The following is a 17,330-nucleotide window of genomic DNA, read 5'->3' as shown; positions in this document are numbered from 1 at the left end:
ATTTACTAAAGGCAAATTCACTTTGCACTACAAGTGCAAAGTACACTTGAAAGTTCACTTGGAAGCAGTGGCGGTGCGTTTATAGAGGGCGCTGGAGCGCCGCCCCCTCTGGCTCTCGCACCGCCACTGAATAACATAGATTCATGCATTGCAACAATGGGTACAGTGGTGACAAAGGCACAGTGGCATCAATGGGTACAGTGGTGACAAAGGGCACAGTGGTGACAATGGGCACAGTGGTGACAATGGGCACAGTGACATGCACAGTCGCAACAATAGGGCACAGTGGCGACAATTAAAGGGCACAGTGGTGACAATTGGCACAGTGGCGACAATTGAGGGGCACAGTGGTTGCGTTTGATGGCATGGCACAGTGGTGACAATTGATGGCACAGTGGCTGTGTTTGACTTTGATGGCATGGCACAGTGACTGCATTTGATGGCATGGCACAGTGGTGCGAATTGATGGCACAGTGAGTGCGTTTGATGGCATGGCACAGTGGTGACAATTGATGGCACAGTGGCTGCATTTGATGGCATGGCACAGTGGTGACAATTGATGGCACAGTGGCTGCATTTGATGGGCACAGTGAGGCTGCAATTTTTTTCTCTTTTTTTTTTTTTCGTTTGCGCCCCCCCAAAAATTTGGAGCACCAGCCGCCACTGCTTGGAAGTGCTCATGCCAGAGCTGCCCCTCTAATGACTAGTGATCTGATAATGGGCTACAGTGGAGAAGACCAGGCCGGTTTCCATTATATTGGCTAAGAACAAAAATTTTAAAATAAAGAGCTACAATGAGCAAGGGGGTCACTAAAACTGGAGGATTAAAGGGGTTGTAAAGATACAAATTGTTTCCACCTAAATAGCTTCCTTTCCCTTAGTTCCGTCCTCCTTCACTTACCTCATCCTTCCATTTTGCTTTTAAATGTCCTTATTTCTTCTGCGAAATCCTCACTTCCTGTTCTTCTGTCTGTAACTCCACACAGTAATGCGAGGCTTTCTCCCTGGTGTGGAGTGTCGTGCTCGCCCCCTCCCTTGGACTACGGTAGAGTCAAGACGCCCACTAACACACAGCTCCTTTCTCTATCTGCAATGTAGAGAGCGTCCTGCAGTAGGGAATTGCCCAATTCCCTACTGCGCATGCGCGAGGATCGCGGCGCGCCGTCACTGGTCCCCGATCTCTCCTGGGAACAGTGTTTCCCAGAAGACAGCGGGGGGGGGGGGGGTGACGTCACAGGCTGGATTCCCCACGGGGATCCGAACCCGGAAGTGGTGCAAATACCTGTCTCAGACAGGTATCTGCACCCCTCTCCCCAAATGTGACACCGGAGGGGGGGAGGGATCCAAAAAGCGGAGGTTCACTTTTTGTGTGAACCTCCGCTTTAATGAGGACTGTGGTGGCTTATCTTACCATGAAGATGATGTTTATTCCTTTATTGCTAACATACCACGCCTTGTTCTGGACTATCGATCCACAGATCAATGAATGAAGCAGAGGCAGCGAGATCCTTGCATTGTAGGTCCTCCTGTACAGCTTCCTCTCCAGCAAGGAGAACAACACAGTAGTAACACCACCAAATCTCAGGCCCCGTACACACTTCCGAGAAACTCGACGGGCAAAGCACATCGTTTTGCTCGTCGAGTTCCTTGTGAAGCCGCCGAGGATCTCGCCGAGCCAACTTTTCCCATTGACTAACGAGGAAATAGAGAACATGTTCTCTTTTTGGCCCGACAAGATCCTCGTCGGTTTCCTCGGCGAAAAGTGTACACACGACCGGTTTTCTGGGCAGAATACGTCTCCCATCGAGTTTCTGGTTGAATTCTGCCGAGAAAACCGGTCTTGTGTACGGGGCCTCACTCAAAAATCTGGTGAGACTTGCAGTCAGAGGCCCAGATTCAGGTAGATCCGCGCAATATTTGCGTGGGCAAAGATTTTGCTCTGCGCCCACGCAAATATTTCGATTTGCCCGCGATTCACGGAGCAGTAGCTCCGTAAATTGCGCGGGCGCTATGCTAATTTGCGTAAGGGCGCCTAATGTAAATGATCCCGCCGGGGGCAGGAATCATTTAAATTAGGCGCGCTCCCGCGCCGAGCGAACAGCGCATGCTCCGTCGGGAAACTTTCCCGACGTGCATTGCGGCAAATGACGTCTCAAGGACGTCATTTGCTTCTAAGTGAACGTGAATGGCGTCCAGCGCCATTCACGAATCACTTACGTAAACGACGTGAAATTCTAATTTCACGAGCGGGAAGGGTGGCTATACTTTAGCATTGGCTGCGCCTACTATGAGTAGGAGCAGCCTTATGCTAAAGTCGCCGTACGGAAACTCCGTACCTTGCGTGCGCAGGGCCCGCGCAACTTTTGTGAATCGGTGGTAGTATGCAATTTGCATACTATATGCCGATCACAATGGCCGCGCCCCCTAGCGGCCAGCGCAAGAATGCAGCCTGAGATATGAAGGCATAAGGAGGCTTATGTCTGTCACATCCTAGGCTGCAGTCGGTGTAACGAGGTTCCTGAATCAGGGGCATTCGCTACGCGGGAGCAAAACAGCTATTGCGCCGCGCAACCTATGGTTGCGCGGGCGCAATAGCTTCTTGAATCTGGGCCAGAGACAGCAGTGCCTCAGATGATCTCACGCTGCAGATATACAGCCAGGGGCTCAAGGCGCTGGATGTGTACTGCTATTTTTCAGGAGAAAATCAAGGCTAAAAATTGGATTTTTCAGGGTATTCCTTGGGCACAATTAACATTTTTGAATGTTCCCTATAGTTTTCGAAAATCTTCCCTTTATTGAGTTCAGCTCCACTAAATGCCGCAGCGTACTGAAATATTGCCGCTGAACATATGTACCCTTTTTCGCGGGTCTCGAATCTGTTTACCCAACAAAAGGGGGGGGGGGGGGGTCACCAAGCATTTGTAGCTACGGGATGAAATGAATATTTTTAACACGGCTCACGAGGTGTCTGACAAAGAGAGTGAGAGAATTTTCCAATCACCGACAGGCTGCCGCAAGGATCTCCAGCCACTACCAGGCCGCGCCGCGCTGCCAGGGCGAATCCAGTTATCCCAGCGGCACCTAGAGGATTGCTCCACACTAACTACTTGGCAGGGCAGGAGGGGAAGCAGTCTCTGAGAGCGTAATTAACTGATAAGTTCACATCCAAGGGACAAAGACTCCATTCGCAGACTGTCACCGACGTTACGCCAAAAATAGGCAGTCTCCTGACAAATCCCCTTATTAACAGCTACACTTCTCCGATTCTTGCGCTACGGCTGGGGACGGCATCAGCAAGAAGGGGTCTCGCTGGAGTAACGTCTCCCCTCGGACTTTTTAACCTATATAGACGTGCTGGAGCTTCTGCAGAACGTTGCACAGCTTTGCAGATGATTTAGAAAGAAAATGAGGGGAGAGTTGCAAAAACTCAACCGCATTTGTAAATATGGCACTATATATATATAATATAATATAATATAATATAATATAATATAATATAAGGATTACAACATTAAAATAATGAATAGATAGACAATGAATACTTTTTTTTCCCAAAGGTCTTCTGGATGTTCTATTGACATCACGGGTCCTTTCTCTTCTTCCGATGGTGGAAGTATTGGGTAGTCCTTACTTCTAGACTGAAGGATAATGACATGTGAGCACCATTAAAGTGTTTGTAAACCCAAAATAAAATAAAAATAAAAACCTGCAAGACAAAGGTATAATGAGCTAGTATGACCAGGGCTGTCTTAATGAGAGGGCACACCTGGGCACTGCCCAAGGGCCCCAACTGCATGGGGGGCCCTGCCCTTTCCCCAAAGCAGCTGGTCCTTGAGCTCGGGCTGCCCCCCGAAACTGGGACAGCCCGGGCTGCCCCTCTACATCCCAGATATCCCCCCAGCACTCTGACCCCTCTACACCCCAGATATCCCCCCAGCACTCTGACCCCTCTACATCCCAGATATCCCCCCAGCACTCTGACCCCTCTACACCCTAGATATCCCCCTAGCACTCTGACCCCTCTACACCCCAGATATCCCCCCAGCACTCTGACCCCTCTACATTCCAGATATCCCCCAGCACTCTGACCCCTCTACACCCCAGATATGCCCCCAGCACTCTGACCCCTCTACATTCCAGATATCCCCCAGCACTCTGACCCCTCTACATTCCAGATATCCCCCCAGCACTCTGACCCCTCTACACCCCAGATATCCCCCCAGCACTCTGACCCCTCTACATGCCAGATATCCCCCCAGCACTCTGACCCCTCTACACCCCAGATATCCCCCCAGCACTCTGACCTTCTACACCCCAGATATCCACCCAGCACTCTGACCCCTCTACACCCCAGATATCCCCCCAGCACTCTGACCCCTCTACACCCCAGATATCCCCCCAGCACTCTGACCCCTCTACACCCCAGATATCCCCCCAGAACTCTGACCCCTCTACACCCCAGATATCCCCCCAATACTCTGACCCCTCTACACCCCAGATATCCCCCCAGCACTCTGACCCCTCTACACCCTAGATATTCCCTACCTCCTACCTACTTGATTTCCGTTTACCTGTCTCCATTGTAGGGGCCCCAGAGCATTACTTTGCTCAGGGGCCCATGATGCTATTGAGACGGCCCTGAGTATGACTAGCATACTAGCTCATTATGAATTACTTACCGTATGTACTCAAGTATAAGCCGACCCGAATATAAGCCGAGGCACCTAATTTTACCACAAAAAAATAGGAAAACTTATTGACTCGAGTATAAGCCTAGAGTGTTCATCTGCATGCCTCACTGTGTCCATGTGCATGCCTCACTGTGTCCATGCCTCACTGTGCCCATGTGCATGCCTCACTGTGCCCATGCCTCACTGTGCCCATGCCTCACTGTGTCCAGTGAACGACAGGGTGACACCACTAGCACTTTCACTGCACCTCCTTCCGTGGTCACTGATCCCAGCACCACCTCTTCAGGCTCTGCCAGCCCACCTGGCTGCAGCAGCCCTTTTCACTAGCCCTCCTGGTTACATCCCACAGTCACCAGCCCACACTCGCCAGCTGACTTCTCCTGGAGACCTCCTGGACGCAATCGCTCCTGTGTCTCTGGGACTCCTCTGTGTGTTGTAAGAGGATCCCTCCAGCACCCGAGCCCCAGGCCAGAGGTCACACCCCCCCCCTCCAGACTAGGGGGTTACACTCAAGGGCCAAGACAGCCTCCACAGCACTCCATCTTTAGCTTCCACCCAAACTCCACTGCCCCTACTAGGATGACCCTTAGTATTTAAGAGGGGCTTATCCCCTGCCACCCATTTGCTGGGTATTGGCTGGGGCCCTCCTTAATACTCCAGGCAGCTGCTCCTAATCTCCCTCCCATTCTTCTGGAAGCTTCTCTAAGGTTCCACAAGCAGGGGGAGGTACCAGAGGTGCTGCCTGATGAGTCATCCAGCCTCCCTGGGTCACTCACCCTGACCCAGATTCAACCCAGCCCAAATTTACCTACACTACAACCAACACTAGCTACACCTATTAAAGAATGGGGGTTTTCGTAAACCTCTTTCTTTAGCCTCTTGTATAAGGCCCATACCAAACCCATAAGATTTGTCCATTACTGCAGGTGGCAAACATTGACTCAAACCCTTCCACCCATAGTGAAGAATGAGGAACGTGCAACAAATTGATCTCAGTGTACAGGAAAAATTAAAGATAACTAAGCCCTTTAACCAACAGTCTCTAGGCACCTCAAAGGAAGCCGCAGGCAAGATTCTAAAAATACTATGTTCAATTATAACTGTGCACTGTAACTGATGGATGATGGATGCTTTTCTCCCTATATCACTTTATGCACTTGAGTAAAAGAGATGCCACTCTCCCGACCAGCCATCGTAGCAGAGGAATCAAGATCAGTTTCAGCCTGCAAGTCTCCGCCAAAAGGCCACACCCCACACGTTTTGCCCCGCTCACCGGGGCTTAAAGGGTATGTAAAGGTAATTTTATTTATTTTTTTAAATAACAAACATGTCCTACTTACCTCCACTGTGCAGCTTGTTTTGCACAGAGTGGCCCCGAACCTGGTCTTCTGGGGTCCGTCGCCGGGTGTCTCGGCTCCTCCCCACAAGAATTAACCACCTTCATGTGAGCGAGCTCGCATGGTGGTTAGTTCTTGCGGGCACGCTCCCGTGATACAGCCGGTGGCTACAGCCGCTCACTGTATCACTCGGCCCCGCCCCCGGCGTGCCGCGTCATTGGATGCGATTGACAGCAGCGCAAGCCAATGGCTGCGCTGCTTTAAATCAAGTCACGATGCGGGACTTTCGAGGGGTCAAGTAAGCATTAAGGTGAAAAAACGTGTACCTTTACAACCCCTTTACTCAAAGAGTGGAGAGCCGGGAGCCAGATAGGGAAGCTTTATGCATCATCAGCTGCTAAACAACTTATGCTGCGTACACATGATCGGAAAATCCGACAAGAAAACCGTGGATTTTTTCCCGATGGAATGTTTGCTCAAACCTGTGTTGCATACAAACGTTCACACAAAATTCCGACCGTCAAGAACGCGGTGACGTAGAAGACGTATGACGAGCCAAGATCAATGAAGTTCAATATGCAGTTCGGCTCTTCTGCTTGATTCTGAGCATGCGTGTTTTTTTTTGCGCATCGCAATTTCCGACAAGAACTTTTGTTGTCGGAAAATTTGAGAACCAGCTCTCAAATTTTTGTTGTCGGAAATTCCGACAGAAAAAGTCAGATAGAGCCTACACACGGTCGGAATTTCCGACCATAAGCTCACATCGAACTTTTCTAGTCGGAAATTTCGACCATGTGTACGCGCCATCTGACTTTTCATGTCGGAATTTCCGCCAACAAAAATTTGAGAGCTGTAAATTCTGATCGTCTGTAGCAACTCCGACGCGCAAAATTCCGACGCATGCTCGGAAGCGTTGAACTTAATTTTCTCGGCCCGTCGTAGTGTTGTACCTTTTACCGCGTTCTTGACGGTCGAAAGTTCAGAGAACTTTTGTGTGACTGTGTGTATGCAAGCCAAGCTTGAGCGGAATTCCGTCGGAAAAACCATCCAAGGTTTTCCCGACGGAAAATCCCATCGTGTGTATGCAGCATTACACTTAACCACTTGACGCCCGCCTTATGCAAAATTATGGCGGCAAAGTGGTTTCAATATTCTGACCAGACGTCACATGACGTCTTCAGGATTCTGAGCCACTGCACGCCCCCGGGGGCGCGCATCGCAGCGATCGTTGTTGCAGGGTGTCAGTCTGACACCCCGCAACACCGATCTAGGTAAAGAGTCTCTGACGGAGTCTCTTTACCATGTGATCAGCCGTGTCCAATCACGGCTGATCACAATGTAAACAGGAAGAGCCGGTGACCGGCTTTTCCTCACTTGTGTCTGACAGACGCTAGTAGAGGAGAGCCGATTGGCTGCTCCTCTGACAGGGGGGGGGGGTTTGTGCTGATTGATTATAAGTGCAGCCCCCCGAGGATGCCCACACTGGACCACCAGGGAGGCCCACCACCAGGTATGCCACCCTAGACCACCAGGGATGCCAATCAGTGCCCCTAATGGATGCCAATCAGTGCCCATAATGGATGTCAATCAGTGCCCACAATGAGCATCACTGATTGGCAGGTATTATTGTTTGGCACTGATTGGCATCCATCAGTACAATACATTACAGTACATCAGTGCCACCTATCAGTGCCCATCTATGCCCATCTGTGCCACCTATCAGTGCCCACCCATGCCGCCTATCAGTGCCCATCCGTGTCGCCTATCAGTGCCCATCCGCACCACCTATCCACGCCCATCCATGCCGCCTATCCATGCCCATCCATGCTGCCTATCTGTGCCCATCCGTGCCGCCTATCAGTGCCCATCCGTGCTGCATATCAGTGCCACCTATTAGTGCCCATCATCAGTGCCCATCAATGCCACCTCATCAGTGCCACCTCATTGGTGCCACCTCATCAGTGCCCATCCGTGTCACCTATCAGTGCCCATCCGCGCCGCCTATCCGCACCCATCCATGCCGCCTATCCGCGCCCATCCATGCCGCCTATCTGTGCCCATTCATGCCGCCTATCTGTGCCAGTCCTTGCCGCCTATCAGTGCCCATCCGTGCTGCATATCAGTGCCACCTATTAGTGGCCATCATCAGTGCCCATCAATGTCACCTCATCAGTGCCACCTCATCGGTGCCCGTCAGTGCCGCCTTATCACTGCCCGTCAGTGCCGCCTTATCAGTGCCCATCCGTGAAGGAAAAAACGTACTTATTTACAAAGTTTTGTAACTGAAACAAAAAAACTATTTTTTTTCAAAATTTTCAATCTTTTTTTATTTATTTTAAGCAGAAAGTAAAAATCCCAGAGGTGATCAAATCCCACCAAAAGAAAGCTCTATTTGTGGGAACAAAATGATAAAAATGTAGTTTGGGTACAGCGTAGCACGACCGCGCAATTGTCATTCAAAGTGCGACAGCGCTGAAAGCTGAAAATTGGTCTGGGCTGAAAGGTGCCCCCCGGCATGGAAGTGGTTAAAGGGGAGGTTCACCCTAAAACGACTTTCTAGTATTACAATGTCCCGACACATTACAATACGACTAGGCCTATTTTTTTTTTTTTTATGCTGTACATACCTCGGTACAGCTAATTCACCCGCGGCTTCCGGGTTGCGAATCCCGCGGGAGTGGGCGTTCCTAACTTGCTGGTGATTGACGTGATGACCAAAAACGAGCTCCCCCCCGTCGCGTAAGCTGCGTCACGATTGCCGAAAGGAGCCGAACGGCGGTGCGCAGGCGCAGTATAGCGCCGACTCGCCGTTCGGCTTCTTTCGGCAATCGTGACGCAGCTTACGCGACGGGGGGAAGCTCGTTTTTGGTCATCACCTCAATCACCAGCAAGTTAGGAACGCCCACTCCCGCGGGATTCGCAACCCGGAAGCCGTGGGTGAATTAGCTGTACCGAGGTATGTACAGCATAACAAAAACCAAAATAGGCATAATTGTATTGTAATGTGTCGGGACATTGTAATACTAGAAAGTAGTTTTAGGGTGAACCTCCCCTTTAAGTTACAATAATAATAAAAATAAAAAAATTAAGAAAAAAATTTCCATTTCGTTTAAAAAGTTTTATTGAAAACTTCTGCTTTGACTTACGTTTTTTTTTTTTTTTTTTCGGGTGATTTCATTTTCCTTTCCTCTATTAAACTTTCTCTTCCCTCCCGCCCCACCAACACTCAGATCCACGGTGCCAAAAACTCCCGCGAGGCCCCCCTAATGAGGAAACGGCGGCAAAAAAAAAGAAAAGAAAGAAAAAAAACCCCTAAGCCACGGAACAATGCAAAATGCACGGCGCAGTCTATTATGCGAAATGAAGCCCATTCCCGATATTTACTCACAATCGCTGGTGGGCAATTAAGATTCCCAATAATACGGGGTGGACAGTGATCGACTCAGTACACAAGTACAGTAATAAAAATCTGAAAGTGAAAATTGCCAGGAGGGGAGAGAGGGAACGGGAGAGGGGGCCCGGGGGAGCAATAAATGGCGTTTTAGTCATTGCGATGGGAAGCCCCTCGACTGTGATTATATAATGCATTATGACACGCGCTTCTCTGCGTTATATGGATTTATGAAGCTATTTATTGTTTCAATTTTCTTTACATTCATTTTTCAGCACTTTATTTTTTTATTTTTTGTTCTTACTCGTCGCTTTTTTTTTATTATTTTTTTTTTTTTTTTTTACGGGTTCATTACGGCGTAAGCTTGTCTGTTGTGTCCGATTTTTTTCCTTCATTTAATGAGATTCCGCAGCATGACATGACATCTGTCAGTCATTTGTCTGGTCTGTGTAGGCTAATGACACAGAAAGTGTCACATTAATAAGAGTGTAGGCTGGGACAAAGGACAATAGTGGGGAAGGAGGGATGGCAGACAGGGACGGGGGGGACGGGGGGAGCGTGTTGTTGTGGGGGGGTCATCTTTTTTTTTTTTTGCTGGTGTGACAATAATGGTTGGGATACGTTTGTTACTGTCTGTAAATGTGACAGCTGACATTCTGCGTGGTTTGACCTGAAATTCGACAGCTGAAAACCTTGTTGTATTACTGTAACAAGCAGCCTTGTTAGCTCTTTTGTGTCTATGTGCAACCTTCCAATCCTTCCTTTCATTCCAAGACGCCGTTTTATAATTTATTTATTTTTTATTTATTTGATGTTTTGTGTATTTTTTTATTTATTTCTTAATTGTATTTGTTTATTTTTTATTCATTTTATTTTTTATTTATTTTATATTTTATTTATGTTATTTATTTATTTTGTTTTTTATTTATTTTATTTATTTCTTTAATTTTTTTTATTTATTTTATGTTTTATTTATGTTATTTATTTATTTTATTTGTCATTTATTTTATTTTATTTTTTATTTGTTTATCTATTTATTATGTTTATGTTGTTTTGCTTCACATTGAAGCCTGCAGGGCAAGATTTTTTCATGCGGTATAGCAGCGCTATTTTTCCATGTGATCAGCTGTGATTGGACACAGCTGATCACATGGTAAAGAGCCAAAGTCATCAGCTCTTTACCCTGATCAGTGATGTGCTGTATGATCCGAGGGAAACAGCTCCACACCGATCACTTTGCTGCACGCCCCTGGGGGGGGGCGCTCACGAGGTGAAGGACTTCATATGATGTCCACTCAGGACGGTAAGGCACCTGCCCAGCCACCAATCTGCTACAGGCCAAGGCGGCGAGGTGTTGAAGCCTGAAGGACAGCAAACCGGCCCTTTGCTTAGAAAGTTTGGCGACCCCCTTGCTTTAGACCAGGGGTCTCCAAACTTTTTCACACAAAGGGCCAGTCTACTGTCCTTCAGACTTTAGGAGGGCCGGATTGTGGCCAGCAGGGGTAGAAAATGTGCTGAGCCCAGCATCAGTGAGAACAAATATGGCTTTGGGGTTGGTGGTCAGTAGGAGGAGCAGTGCCCCATGATTGGTATTAGTAGGAGGTATAGTATCCCATCATTGGTATCAGTGGAAAACAGAGGGCCAGATTCAGAAAGATCAGCGGATCTTACTGCTGGCGTAACGTATCTCATTTACGCTACGCCGCCGCAAGTTTTTCAGGCAAGTGCTTTATTCACAAAGCACTTGCCTGTAAAGTTGCGGCGGCGTAGCGTAAATCACCCGGCGGAATTCAAATTCGGCGGGTAGGGGGCGTGTATCATTTAAATGATGCGCGTCCCCGCGCCGAACGAACTGCGAATGCGCCGTCCGTAAAATATCCCAGCGTGCATTGCTCCAAATGACGTCGCAAGGACGTCATTGGTTTCGTCGTGAACGTAATTGACCTCCAGCCCCATTCACGGACGAGTTACGCAAACGACGTAAAATTTTCAAATTGCGACGCGGGAACGACGGCCATACTTAACATTGGCTACGCCACCTAGGGGGCATGTTTATCTTTACGCCGGCAAACCTCTTACGGAAGCGGCGTATCTTTACTGCGACGGGCAAGCGTACGTTCGTGAATCGGCGTATCTACTCATTTGCATATTCTACGCCGAACTCAATGGAAGCGCCACCTAGCGGCCAGCGTAAATATTGCACCCTAAGCTACGACGGCGCAGGCCGTCGTATCTTAGGCAGGTTTAAGGCCTCGTACAGACGACCCAACATGTCCGATGAAAACGGTCCGTGGACCGTTTTCATCGGACATGTCCGCTTGGATCATTTGGTCTGATGGCTGTACACACCATCAGACCAAATTCCGTGCGGACAGAATACGCGGTGTCGACACGGTGACGACGCGGCGACGTGACGGCGACGTGCGCAAACCCGGAAGTTCAATGCTTCCACGCATGCGTCGAATCACTTTGACGCGATGCGTGGGTTCTCGGGCAAGCAGACATATGAGTTGTACTGACCATCGGACATGTCCGGCGGACAGGCTTCCAGCGGACATGTTTCTTAGCATGCTAAGAAACATTTGTCCGCTGGAAACCTGTCCGGTCGGCCGGAAAATTGTCCGGTCGGCCCTACACACGATCGAACATGTCCGCTGAAACTGGTCCGACGGACCAGTTTCAGCGGACATGTTCAGTCGTGTGTACGAGGCCTAAGTGTATCTCAGTTTGAGAATACACTTAAACATACGACGGGCTTAGATTCCGAGTTGTGAATCTGGCCCATAGTGCCCCATTGTTGGTGTCAGTGGGAGGAATTGTGCCCTAAGGGCCGGATAAAGGCTAGCAAAGGGCCACAGTTTGGAGACCCCTGCTTTAGACCATGGAAAGAAACCAGAGCCCCCTGAAGGGGCAACACCGATACACAGGTTAAGCATTTAAACCTCACGCCTATAAGTAGCATCCCCGGTGGGAATCAGACCAGGACACAAGACGCCAACGCCAAGTGGCGCTTCGGCTGTACACATTTCCGGAGAGATCTGTCAGGCTGAATGTGATTTTAATAGACTAATATGATAGCGATTGCTGCTAGTTATTCCGGATCTTCCCTTTAAATGTCATTCTCCCCCTTTATTTTCTGATTCCCTCGGAGAGTCAGACCGCAGATCTATTATCTGGAGTTTTCGGATTCAGACATCAAATGCGATGTGAGTTGTGGTCGGATCCTTTCCCCTGCGACATGAAAGGGCCATGATGGCTTGAGAGACATTGCGGGGCGCGCAGTCAATGTAATGTGTCATGACATGGGCAATTACGTCGGGGCAATGTTTAAACAGCATGTCACAAGCTGTGTATCAGCATTGCCATCAGCGTCCTTCATCAGGCAAATGAAAAGGGGGCCCCGTATCAGCTGCGTCGTAATGATGAACTTACATAAAGCATGTCCTCTCGCCTGAATTATCCGATCGGACAAAACCCTGTAATCATCTCACTCCTTTTTTTTTATTTTATTTCTCCCCCCCCCACCCACTCCTTCCAGTTTTGCTATTCACCGGCGAGGTTCATTGCGACTGGCAGTTTTACAAAATACGGGGTTTGTGTCGGTTTTACATATTTTGGTTGACAGTAAACACCACTTGCTGCCTGCGACATCAAACCTCCCTCGTAACGTTATCCGGTCGGCGAGCTAATGCGTGAACACAGGTTCGCTGATTTCGTATAACGGACTGTGCAAAGGGGAGATATCATCAAAAAAATATGTTTTGGGGGTTTTACTGGTTATCAAATGCTACTAGATCCTAAACTACGGGATTTACTTTTATTTGGTGATTTTTTTTTTTTTTTTTTCATGTAACTACTTTAGTTTTTTTTTTACAATGTATCAGTGGCGGCTGGTGCTCAAAATTCTTGGGGGGGCAGCATGTGATGGGGCACAGTAGCGGCAATTGATGGGGCACACTGCCAGCATTTAAGGGGCACACTGGCAGTATCTGATGGGGCACACGCAATGTTAAGTATGGACGTCGTTCCTGCTTCGATTTTTGCATTTTTTACGTCGTTTGCGTAAGTCGTTCGCGAATAGGGCTGGACGTCATTTACGTTCACGTCGAAACCAATACGTCGTTGCGGCGTATTTGGGAGCAATGCACACTGGGATATGTACACGGGCGGCGCATGCGCCGTCCGTACAAAACGTCAATCACGTCAGGTCATCATAGATTAACATAAAACACTCCCCCCCTTCCACATTTGAATTACGCGCTCTTACGCCGGCCCCATTTACGCTACGTCGCCGCAACTTACGAAGCAAGTGCTTTGTGAATACTGCACTTGCTCCTGTAAGTTGCGGCGGCGTAGCGTAAATACGATACGCTGCGCCGCCGTAACTATGCGCGCCCCTACCTGAATCTAGCCCAGTGAGACAGAATCAGCAGGTCAGGTCTGCTGAAGACCACTCATGATCTTACTTTTGGGGTGCTTGAGTTTATATAGGCAACTGGGCACCAAAATCCGTGTTGAGCGGGATTTACATCATCAGAGGTCCTCCAATAAGCACAGAAGGAAGATGTCGGGCATGGAAGAAGAAAAGGAGAAGATAGTAGCTTCCAGGGGGAGAATGGACCTTGGAGTGGCGCACACTAGGGGCTTAGCTTACCCTAATGTGCAAGTAGAGAAAGAAGTGAAAATGAGGTGCTGGGCCCAACCATTCAGACTGTGGGAAAGATCATCCTTTAAACCCGATCAGCCGAGGTTTGGCAACTCTCCAACAAAACGGAGAGCCCCCGGACAAACCAGGGCCACCGAGATTGAGGAATCCATGTGAAGTTCTCCCTTCCAACACAAATCCCCTCCCCCCAATTTCCTTGGGCCACCCCACCTCACATGATAGCACAGTATCCATGACAAGCGCCCCTCTTTCCCACCCCTAGGTGTGATGGTCAGGTGTAGATAAACCTACGATGTACAATAAAGCTTGCCATTCTTTTCTCAGATTGGTGGTTCAGCCTCTGCAGAATGGAGTTCTGTTCGGTCTACTTCCCACCAGATCTTTAATTTACGCCGAGCTCGCTCGGGGTCCTTTAATTACACCCGTCTCCAATTATGAAACCGTAATCTCTGGCACAACCTTTTTTAAACAAGCGCGCTTGATAAAACGCTAGAATTAAAAAAGAAATATCTAAAATTAGAACAATAGCCAGGAGAAGTCCATAAGAAGACAATGGCTCTAATATAATTTTAACACCTATTTAAAAATTTAGCCGACCCAGAAGACCAGCGGGTGTGAAATTAAAGAAAAGCTCCGGCGTTTTATAGAAATCACTCTTCCTCACTTGTATAATAGCGCGGTCTTGGCAGATCGTCTGTTTTTCCTGGCTTTAAAACGAGCTTGACAGGCAGGGTTTTATAACAGCCCTCCGCTGAAAATAAGGATATAATTTTCACTTATTAAAACTGAAGTTTAAGGAAGGAATTAAAACGATCACTTCACTCTTTGCGTAACCTCAAGTATGTAACAATTACTTCTTTTTCTTTTATTAATCCGGAAAAAAAAAATAGGGAAACGGCATGAGGAAGTTTCCCAACATTTAAATAGGAACTATTTAAAGTCTATATTTACTCCGGTATTCATGACCCACATTCTGGTTCTTACTCCGGTATCCATGACCAACATTCTGGTTCTTACTCCGATATCCATGGCCCACATTCTGGTTCTTACTTCGGTATCCATGACCCACATTCTGGTTCTTACTCCGGTATTCATGACCCACATTCTGGTTCTTACTTTGGGTATCCATGACCCAAATTCTGGTTCTTACTCCGGTATCCATGACCCACATTCTGGTTCTTACTCCGGTATCCATGACTAACATTCTGGTTCTTACTTCGGTATCCATGACCCACATTCTGGTTCTTACTTTGGTATCCATGGCCCACATTCTGGTTTTTACTCCGGTATCCATGACCCACATTCTGGTTCTTACTCCGGTATCCATGACCCACATTCTGATTCTTACCCCAGTATCCATGACCCACATTCTGGTTCTTACTCCGGTATCCATGACCCACATTCTGGTTTTTCCTCCGATATTCATGACCCACATTCTGGTTCTTACTTCGGTATCCATGACCCACATTCTGGTTCTTACTTCGGTATCCATGACCCACATTCTGGTTCTTACTCCAGTATCCATGACCCACATTCTAGTTCTTACTTCGGTATCCATGACCCACATTCTGGTTCTTACTCCGGTATCCATGAACCACATTCTGGTTCTTACTCCGGTATCCATGACCCACATTCTGGTTCTTACTCCGGTATCCATGATCCACATTCTGGTTCTTACTTCGGTATCCATGATCCACATTCTGCTTCTTACTTCGGTATCCATGATCCACATTCTGCTTCTTACTCCGGTATCCATGACCCACATTCTGGTTCTTACTCCGATATCCATGACCCACATTCTGGTTCTTACTCCGGTATCCATGACCCACATTCTGGTTCTTACTCCGATATTCATGACCCACATTCTGGTTCTTACTTCGGTATCCATGACCCACATTCTGGTTCTTACTTCGGTATCCATGACCCACATTCTGGTTCTTACTCCGGTATCCATGACCCACATTCTGGTTTTTACTCCGATATTCATGACCCACATTCTGGTTCTTACTTCGGTATCCATGACCCACATTCTGGTTCTTACTCCAGTATCCATGACCCACATTCTAGTTCTTACTTCGGTATCCATGACCCACATTCTGGTTCTTACTCCGGTATCCATGAACCACATTCTGGTTCTTACTCCGGTATCCATGACCCACATTCTGGTTCTTACTCCGGTATCCATGATCCACATTCTGGTTCTTACTTCGGTATCCATGATCCACATTCTGGTTCTTACTCCAGTATCCATGATCCACATTCTGGTTCTTGCTTCGGTATCCATGATCCACATTCTGGTTCTTACTCCGGTATCCATGATCCACATTCTGGTTCTTACTCCGGTATCCATGACCCACATTCTGGTTCTTACTCTGGTATCAATGATCCACATTCTGGTTCTTACTCCGATATCCATGACCAACATTCTGGTTCTTACTTCGGTATCCATGATCCACATTCTGCTTCTTACTCCAGTATCCATGATCCACATTCTGGTTCTTACTTCGGTATCCATGATCCACATTCTGGTTCTTACTCCGGTATCCATGATCCACATTCTGGTTCTTACTCCAGTATCTGTGACCCACAATCTAGTTCTTACTCCAGTATCCTTGGCTCACATTCTGGTTCTTACTCCAGTTCTGAAGGACTCGATGATCACAGGGCGCTCCGCCTGCACACTGCACGATCACGGGAGGTAGTCTATTGACTCCCTCTCGGCACTGGAAGCCTGCACTGTAGCTCCCCCAAAACGCGTAGGGGGAGCTACATACGGTCTTATGGACCTCAGATCCCTCCATAAAGAGTAGCTGTCACATGCCTATTGCTGTGACAAGGATGTTTACATTCCTTGTGACAGCAATAAAAGTGATTACAAAAAGTAAAACTACAGTGTAAAAATAAGCAAATTAAATATAATTAAGAATTACAAAAAAATGTAAGTGCCCCCGTCCTCCCATGCTTACGTGCGAAGGTCAACGCGTTCACCAGTCCTGCATGCACGCAAACAGCGATTGTTCCACACATGTGAGGTATCACCACGAACGTCAGCTTATGGGCAGTAATTCTAATACCAGACCTCCTCATTACATCTAAAGTGGTAACTTGTAAAGGCTTTTAAAGCACCCCCTGTGAATAGTAAAATCAACGTTATTTGTCGCCGTTGCACGGGCATGTGCAATTTTAAAGTTTTTATACTTTTATATTTACAAATATCACAAAAATTGGGGTATTTATTGTGGGGT

Source organism: Rana temporaria, chromosome 11 (assembly GCF_905171775.1).
Source record: "Rana temporaria chromosome 11, aRanTem1.1, whole genome shotgun sequence".
In the NCBI taxonomy this organism is placed as follows: domain Eukaryota; kingdom Metazoa; phylum Chordata; class Amphibia; order Anura; family Ranidae; genus Rana; species Rana temporaria.
This window is presented reverse-complemented; position numbering follows the sequence as displayed.